Consider the following 9500-nt stretch of genomic DNA (forward strand, 5'->3'; position numbering starts at 1 on the left):
TTCATCTGATTCCTGAAACCTCAATAAAGGGCCACTTCAGCACTTTTTTTGCATCCGGACCACACTAGAACTGGTCCAGCTCCAAAACTACAACACCTCACTGGTGTTTGATAAAAAGGTGAAATCTCTGCTAAAATCTTGTGTTATGAATCAACATTCATATAAACTAATTCATGTCATTTCAGTGAGTCATCATGGTTGTGCCCTGAGTCCTCTGTTGCTTCAGATGAGGCTGATCCCCATGGATTTACAAACACATTCAAGTCACTTGTTTTAAATAAATGCTTCTATTTTAATGAAGTTTTGGTCTTTATTGTATCTGCTGGTGGGTGATGTGCACTTCTTCCAAAAATGCTGGTTATTTAATTATTGTAGTTTAAATACTGAAATCATTTTAAAAAAACATTTAAAAATAAATATTTACTTCTGACAACAAACATACTTTAATAAATCTGGAAAAGCTGACTCAGCAGTCCCACCTTTGTTCTTATACTTTTAGCTTTTAGGTCATTTTCAGCTACTGTTCTGGTACTTTTAGCTAGCAATTTGTGTGTTTTAGCATTTTGCTAGCCCTTTCATTTTTTGGCTAAGTCTTGCTTCTTTTAAGCTAACCCTTTTCTGCTCCTTTTAGCTTTCAGCTCGTGTTCAGCTTCATTTAGTTTCATCGACTCAGTTTCAGCTTCTTCTGCAAACTTCAGTAAAGTCATTCAGCACTCACAGAAAAAAAGCACTTTCATTGGTTTAGTTAGTTGGTAATCGTGCTTCTAAGCCGAATAATCGTTTATTTGATTTACGGTGCACTCTTAGGAGAATTTCCTGAAGAATGTGCACGAGTTAAATCTAATAAGATGATATGAAGGCGCGTCCTGATGCCGGTTATTAAACGTGAAAGTGTTAGGGCTGAAATAAAGAGCTGGAAATGATCAGCTGAGAGAGAAAGTGCAGCGACTTGTTCCTTGTTAAGGATATATTGTTATGGTGCAGCCGAAGCACAGCCGGGATAATTAGCATCAATAATTGAGTAAAGGGGGAAACGGTAGGCAGAGCTGCACTCATTGCTGCCTAAATGTGCCTGAGAGATGCTGCGATGGACAGTCTGGCTAGCTCGCTAATTTGGCTCCTTTTTTTTTATGCGGCACTGAAGATTATCTTTATGTTTCCACCCGCTTGGTGGAAACAGAGCAGGCAGTGCTTCCTGTCGTTAGCATCGATCCCAGAGAGCGTCAGAGAGGAAAATGCTCGGAGATGGTTGACTCAACGCGCACACCTGCGTGTCTCTGTGTGTGTCTGTTAGCAAAATATCTCACGAGCTCACTGGACGCAAATCTACGACTAACTTTTGGAGTCAACTTGGACAGCGAATCAACCTGAGAAAACACAAAAATGGAAAAAAACCAACAGATATTGAGCTCAGATATTGAGCGTGGTAGTAGCTGAGAGTCATCCCGAACATCCTCTGAGTGCTAACAGATTGATTTGAAAACTGTGGCATTAAATATGGCGGGTGACATGCATCCCTGCAATAAATGGTTTGCCTTGACTCATATTTTAAATAATTTAAATCAAGAAGTGTGACTGAAGCTCAGGTGAAATGTAATTAGAAGCCCCGTTTTTGTTTATTTGTGTTAAAATTCGTGTCTTGCAGCAAACACCGCAGAAACAAGAGAAACTTGCTTCTCTTTTCCCTTCCCTGTTGTGTTGTTTGTTTTATGCTGGCAGTTATCTTTGTAGAAATGTTGACACCAAGATAACCTTAATGAATTGTTAGCTGGAGGGCAGTTGTTGCCTTCTTCTTTTTTTTTTTTTTAAGAAGACGGAGCTTCACAGATCAGCTGCAAACCAATTACGCCCATAAATAAAAAAAATTAAAAAATAAAAAGTGTCCTCAGCTCACAGTGGGGGAAAATCAACCTTGATATTCTCTGGCTCACGGAAGCTGAGCAGTGTGTTTTCCTGCAGCGCGTGGATTTGGACACGAGGTTTTAAGCAGCACTGAAGACTGTAAAGCGTGCACGCAAAGGACCGACGAGTCCTCCACTACAAAGAAAGTTCAGAGTCAGTATCGACAGAAAATGACAAGCGAACCCCCCGAGATTCAGGTGCACTTTCCAAAATGTAAATCAGGCCTTGGCTCAGACACACACACACACACACACCCCTGCTGCTCAGAAAGCCTCACCATTCACCTTTAAACAGAACAATAATCAATGGAGCATTATTAATGCTGAGATCATTCATGTGCTCTCCTGTGGTTCCCCGCTGAGAGGGAAGCTGCTCAAGTCATGGAGCTCAAACTGCGGATTGGATCTGCTGCTGTTTGCACTGACCTGAGATCTGTAGTTTTCCAAAAGCACGGCGGTTAAATCTGACTATCAATCCGTGAAATGCGACATTTAAATGACGTGCTCGTATTACTCATAAACAGTTAAGACTAACGACTTTAATGCTGTTGGGTTGGTTTGACCAAATATTTGGATTATCCGGTCCACCATTTTAACTCAGAAGTTGACCAAAAATAAACCTTAATGGACCTCTGCTTTAGGATGAAATAAGGAGTGAAGACAAGATAAGATAAGATAAAAAAAGGATAAGTTACAATAAGCTACAATAAGATACGACAAGCTAAGCTAGGCTAGGATAAGATAAAACAAAAAGGGGAAATTTATATGTAAATTCAGTAAAAACAACAGAAGTAAAGATGAGATAAGGTGGTAAAAACAACTCGTAAGAAGACATTAACCCTGGTTTCTTTTGTGAACAGCTTTAATTTGCAGCAGACAGGGTCGGTCTTTTTAACTCAGCGTTTTCGTCACTCTAATTAAACACATTTGCTACTGAAACACAATTCTTTAAAAAAAACCCTGCTGATTTGACACCACCCAGGGTTGGCCCAAATTTGACCCAACGCTGGGTTTGGAAAATACTCACAGCGGCACGGTGGTGCAGCGGTTAGAGCTACCGCCTCCCAGCAAGAAGGTCACACAATCGCCTCCCAGCCTGGGGCTTTTCTGGAGTTTGCATGTTCGGTTAATCGGTTGGTGAGAGTGAGAAGGTGAATGTTTGTTTGTCTCTATGTGTCCCTGTGATGGACTGGAGACCTGTCCAGGGTGTCCCCCACTTGTCTCACAGTGACTGTCAGCTCCCCAGTTAAAGAAGAAGATGGATGGATGGAAAAATATCCATCAAATGACACACTGACTTAAAAAACCGACTTCTTGACATCACCTGAGACACTTCTCTGCATGTAATCAGACTAAGTGACCTGCTGCATGTGCAGGTCGTGCATGTGCAGGTCGTGCATGTGCAGGTCGTGCATCCAGCAGCTAATCAGTGTTCAGACTGCGCTGCACCACCCGGCTCTGCTCAGAGCGCTCCACTTCCTGTCTCCTCCCCACTTTATCCATGCAGAACAAAGTTTCTGATGGAGAACTGAACCCCCCTGCAGTTCCCTGCTCCGTGTTGGTTAAATAAGCCATTTCACCTCCTTTTCATCCTCCTTGCTCAGCTCACACGACTTGTCATCCCATTACTGGGAGATGTTGGGTGGTGCGGCTTCGCCTCCGCGGAACAGGGAGCTCTGAAGGTTTATGTCACGCTGCTTCTGTTCAGCTGCCGTACGCTGGAGTGAGTTACAGCTGGATTCCTGTAATTGTGTGAAGGCTGAGTCAGCGTTCACATCCTTGTTTTCCTGTTTAGAGTTTCTTCTGTTCCATTTTTTGCAACCAATTTTATCAAAACATGCTAATCAACTGGGAATGCTGCGGTATGGCTTTTAATTCTTGTGATTTTTATACTATTTTTCATTTACAAATACATCAAGATCTCTTTATTTCCTTCTAAAATCTTAAAAAAAGCTGCTTCATCACGCTAGCATTTATTGACTTCAGCTGCAGTTTTACTACATTTAGCTTTTAGCTACAATTTTGCTAATTTTAGTTTTTATTTACGGTTTTACTAATTTCAGCTTCAAGATATGAGTTAAATAATTGCATCTTTTGTTCTGCTTGTTTTAACAATTTTCAAAACTCAGTATATTTTTTACTTTTTTTCAGTAAATAATTTAAATTATGTCCCCTAATATTATTTTTATTATAGAATCTGTTGATCGTTTTTTCCAAACAACCACCCACAAACGTCTAAATAGTCATTTTAGGATAGAAAGTGACAAAGATTAATGCATAAATGTGTCTCAAATTTGTGGAAAATATTAGTATATTCTCCTAGCAGCACTATAAACTGTAAATAAATGTTAAAATCAGCCTGAGACGGTTGTTTTTTGTAACGTTTGGTATCTGATGGAGGTGGGGGGGATCATCTGGGCCGGCCGCCTGTGATTTGCAGCAGCAGGACGGCGTCATTTCCTTGCTGAAAAAATAAAAATAAATAAAAAAAGCAACCCGTATTCTCCTGCTCAAATTGATTGTGTCGCCTCGTTGCTTCTGAGGGCAGAGGGGCAGAGGAGCGGTCGTAATTGAGACGAGAGTTAGCGAAACCTTAAATATACGGCAGCTGATATATCATTACCCGTGGACTTGACCCCGCCTGACCCGCTCCCATGTGGGGCCCCGGGCTCGGGCTGGCACCAGGCAGACCGAGGGGCCTGCCGCCGCCGCTCAAACGGTTAAATCAACAGCGTCTCGCCTCAGCTCATGTTGGAGTGTTTTGCTTGAACGGTTTCATGAAAAACTAATCATCTGTTCATCATGGAGATCAAACACACGCCGGGCGCCATGATTAGGAAAAGCAATCTGATCGAGCTTAAAGAGGCAGCGGCCCAGATAGAATCATTTTGAGATTAAAAATGGCTCCTCCCTCCCTCCTCCCTCCCTCCTTCCTCCTCCTCCTCACCATCCTCTCCCTCAGCTCCTCTACCATCCTTATAGTTCAAGCAGAAAGGGAAAGTTATCTTGCACCAGCAATTATTTTGTTGATAATGTTAGCGCCCGTGGGTGTGCATGTCTGTCTGTTAGCAAAATATCTCAATTGCTATTATGAAATGTAATTATTTATGTTTAACTCAGTAACTTTTGGAGTAAATCCAGTTTAAGGTGGTGCAGACAGTCAGTCATCCAGGACAAAATAAATCCAAAAACAACCGGAGCAGAATAAAAGTCCGGTTGTTCCAATTAAAGATGGCCGCCACAGGTAATTGACCTCAGCCAGTTTTACAGATACTGAGCTAAAATTGAGTGTGGTAGTAGCTGAGAGTCATCCACAACACGTCCTCTGAATGTAACAGGAGTTTGAGCAGAACTTTATTTTTAATATTTGACCAAAACATCTGCAACTCTGGTGATATGCGTTCCTTCAATTAATTAATTAGTTAATTAATTAGTGATTCAGCACTTAATTAATTACTGAGTTTTTATGCATAAAATGTACCTGAATTATTTCAGAAGCATCAGAAAGTTATTTAAAAGTGACTTTTTGAATTTTTTATGTCTGAATATCAGCTTTCATCTTGTTTAGTTTAATTTTTCTGCTTCGAATGAAGAGCAAAAAAACCCCAGATTCATCAATTTCTACTTTTTCAATCGTATATAATAAGGCAGAGGTCAAAACAATCTCCTCGTACCTTTAATGGCTTCAGCTGGAAAGAAACAAAGTTTTCCAAAGCGAGTGGAGAGAAGTGGACTTGTTCCAAAGAAAGCATTTAAAGTTGTCGAACCTCCCCGGAGATCAGAGGAGAAAAACATGATTTATTATGAACAAAACTTAAAACAATTATGTTCCGAAGCCCCCCCGAGTTACTTAAGCAAATAAAGTGGAAATAAATAGTAGCTATGTAATGTTTGATGCACCCGCTGAACGTAATAACATTTTGTCGTTTCCACAAAGTGGGCTGGAATGAAATTAGAGGTCCCTGAAGCCGGTAATGAAATGTGGGGCCTCTCGACTGTAATGCAGTTTGTCATCATGTGGAGATATTAATGCTCTTCTCCAAGTTTCCCCTGAATGATGCACAAACATCACACGACTTTAACATTTCATGAGATAAAATATGATACGAACGGCTGAAATTAAATCAGATTTATGCATGAACTTCAGAGGGTTCTTTTGTCTTTTATTATAAGATGTGATGTGCAGTTTAAGACTCACCTCTAAACCACAACCTGTCCACCTCAGGTTACGGTAATAACATTTTACGATTTTAACTTGGCGTCAAGTCTAACATTCATAAAGTTAAAAAGATATGAGCGTTTTTCACATATTTTAGGTTTAAAAAAAAGGACAAGGATGAAGAATTCCTGTAAAAATATGAAACAAAAGTAGTAAAAGTCCTGCATTAAAGAACCTACTTGTGTAAAGAAAGAAAAAAAAAGGTTATAAAATGTAACAACTTATTAAAGAACAATATTTCCTGAAAGAATGCATATCGCCCACCACCGCTGATGCCAGAGTTTTACACTAAGATGAGTTGTCAGACACACAAAAACGGGTAAAAATATTATCATCTCAGCCATACGGCAGAATACTACCTAAAAGCCAGAAGTAGCAAAACTCGAGCTAAAAGCTAAAAGTAACAAAAGGCTAGCTAAAGGTAGAATTAGCCAAACTGTAAATAAAAGCTAAGAGCTGCAAAATCGTAGCTTAAAGTATCAAAAGGCTAACTAGAAGCTAAAAATAACAAATGTCTGGCTGCAAGCTAAAAGTAGCAAAAAGCTAGATAAAAACTAAAAGTTACAAAATGCAAGCTATAAGCTGCAAAGGTTAGTTTAAAGCTAGATAAAAGTCGCAAAAGACTAGCTAAAAACTAAAGTAGCAAATTTGTAACTGGAAGCTAAAATGATCAAAAGGCTAGTTAAAAGCTAAAACCAGCAAAAAGCTAGCTAAAAGTAGCAAAAAAGCTGGCTTAAAGCTAAGAGTAGTATAAGGCTAGCTAAAAGCTAAAAGTAGCAAATCTGTAACTGAAAGTAGCAAAAGGCTAGTTAAAAGCTAAAACTAGCAAAAGGCTGGCTTAACGCTAAAAGTAGCAAAAAGCTAGCTAAAATGTAAAAGTACCAAAATACTAGCTAAAAGCTAAAAGTACCAAAAGGCTGGCTAAAAGCTAAAAGTAGCAAAAAGCTAGCTAAAAGCTAAAAGTAGCATAAGGAGATAAAATGAGAGCCAGCAGCCGAAGCAGATTTCAACGAGAACAAAGGTTTTGAAGGGATTGAAGTGATCTCCATGTATTTCTACGGGGAAAATGTTTGTAAATAAAGTTAAACAGTTTGAAAAATATAAAATTTACTACAACCAAAAGTCGCAGCAGCCGTCTCCTGTATGAGCCGAACGTTTCGATATATGTAACGGCTAAAATAGCCAAAGTATGCAGCCGTATTTAGGTTGCAAAAAAAAGAAGAATAAAGAAATAAAAAACAGGAATTCAGTTTTTACTTTCAGCGACGTTTTTGACATGAATCCGTGTTTCAGTTTGCAGCCGATAGTTCTGTTCTCAGCTGCTCTCAGTATGGATGGTCTTCAGATGGACTCCTGGACGTCCCACTGGGACCAAACACCATGAAACACCGTCGTCCCCACAATGGAGAACACAAATCCAAATCCCCCAAAGCTGCAGCATCAGTCGTGCATCTTCTGCATCACCTCTCATTACAAACATCAGTCCTCGGGGCAGAAACCTCGCCGTTTTAACAGGAAGTGGCCTTCTGGTGGCGGCGGGTTCATTTATTGCTACTGTGAGGCACAAATGAAGCTCAGTGTGTCTAATTTTACTGTCACCCCTAAAAGCCAGATTAGGAGGAGGCAGCGGGGCCGAGGAGGCGTCGGTTAATCTGCGGGCGAGGAAGGTGCTCGGATTTTGTTGTCTGGCAGCTCATCTATATTTTATGTTGCCACTCAGACAAATGAAACAGGAGCCACCCGGAACAAGGGGGTGGGGGCCCCTCTGACACTTCAAAGGGAAGTCCTATGGGTGGTTTCTTATTGAAGACCGACCCAGACCTACATTCAGAACCCCCCCCTTCCACACAACCCATGCTGGGAAGCTGCTGGGGCCTCATTAACCCTTAAACAGGCTTGTGAGGGGTTCCAGAGACTAATTACTCCACCGACACTCCGGTTGTGACACACAAACCATCACCAACCGCTGGTTCGGCTGATGGGAGATGCTCCAAAGTATCTGCCTGAGTGAAAAGCCGCGGCGCTGTTTTGTTGCCATTAACATATTCAGAAACTTGCTTTGCCTCCTCTCCGTGCGCCCCCAACTTTGCTGTCGCACAATGGTAGTATTTCACAATTCCTGACAGCGATAATGAGGAGAACGGAAAAGATGAAAGGAGGAGGAAGGATAAGGGAGAAAGAGAGGCTGGAATCAAAGGAGGGTCTAATTGAGGTAACACTGGCTGCCAAATCCACAGCTTCATTTGCATAAAGGAGTGCAGCTTCATTTGGCCATCTCTAACGGCGCTAATGTCTTAACAAATTAATTTTGCTAATTAGGTACGCCCAGTGGTACTCACCAGCAGATTAGGCAGATTAAACAAACAGATGCTTATTACCCCTGGGTGGGCTTAGAGGTGCATTTCCGGCGTGATTTCTGTGGCGCCAAGTTCAGTTCTGCAGACCTTACAGAAGCTCCGGCAGTTCGGAACATGAGACTGATACCTCATGCTGCCGCTACAATTATCATAAATATATTATAATATATTTGCTGAAGAAGCTAAACGAAGCAAAACACTAAAAGCTAAAAGTAGGAGCCTAAAAAGCTGAAAAGGTAAATGTTGTAAAAGGCTGAAAGCTAAAAGTAGCAAAAGAAGATAACAACAGGGCCATTATACTGAAGCAGAGGAGCTGAGGAGATCCTAATGGATTTCTATGGGGAAAATGTTTGCAAATAAAGGTAAATATTTAGAAAATTATGAAGCTTAGAAAAACTAAAAGTCATAGCATCCATGTGCCGAATGAGCTGAAGGTTTTGATGGTTGAAGAGCCCAAAATAGCACAAAGTATGTAGCATCGTGAATGCTACCTTTAGCTTTTAACGAACGTTTTGCCAATTTAAGCTTTTCTTAGCATTCTGCTCCTTTTAGCTTTAGGAACTCATCTTTCCCTCATCCAGCTCTCATCACTTACAGAAAATGCAATTTATTTACTGGAGTCAAGATGGCTGCTACAACCCTGCAAACAGCTATAACTCATAGCTATTTAGCTCAAATCTGGTGTAGTAGTAGCTGAGAGTGATCTCCATTGTGCACTTTGAGCTTTAATAGATGCTGTGAGATCTGTTTAAAACTTTGGGAGGGTGAGATTCATCCCTTTAAGGGGTTATGCTTTATGCTCATGTTTTGGAGTCATCCCTGTGACTTTAAACCCCTCCCACCATCGCAGGTCGCAGCTCCTGTCTTGCCTCCTGACGGTGTGACAGCTGCTGCCCTCTTGTTGAAATGAATAGATTATGAGCAGTAATTAGGTATACAGCAAAATCAATGTGCTCTGGAGCAAGACCCCGAGGCTGGGGCTGGAGGGGCAGGGTGTGAGGTGGAGGGAGTGACAGAGTCGCG

Source organism: Kryptolebias marmoratus, linkage group LG15 (genome assembly GCF_001649575.2).
Source record: "Kryptolebias marmoratus isolate JLee-2015 linkage group LG15, ASM164957v2, whole genome shotgun sequence".
NCBI lineage: Eukaryota > Metazoa > Chordata > Actinopteri > Cyprinodontiformes > Rivulidae > Kryptolebias > Kryptolebias marmoratus.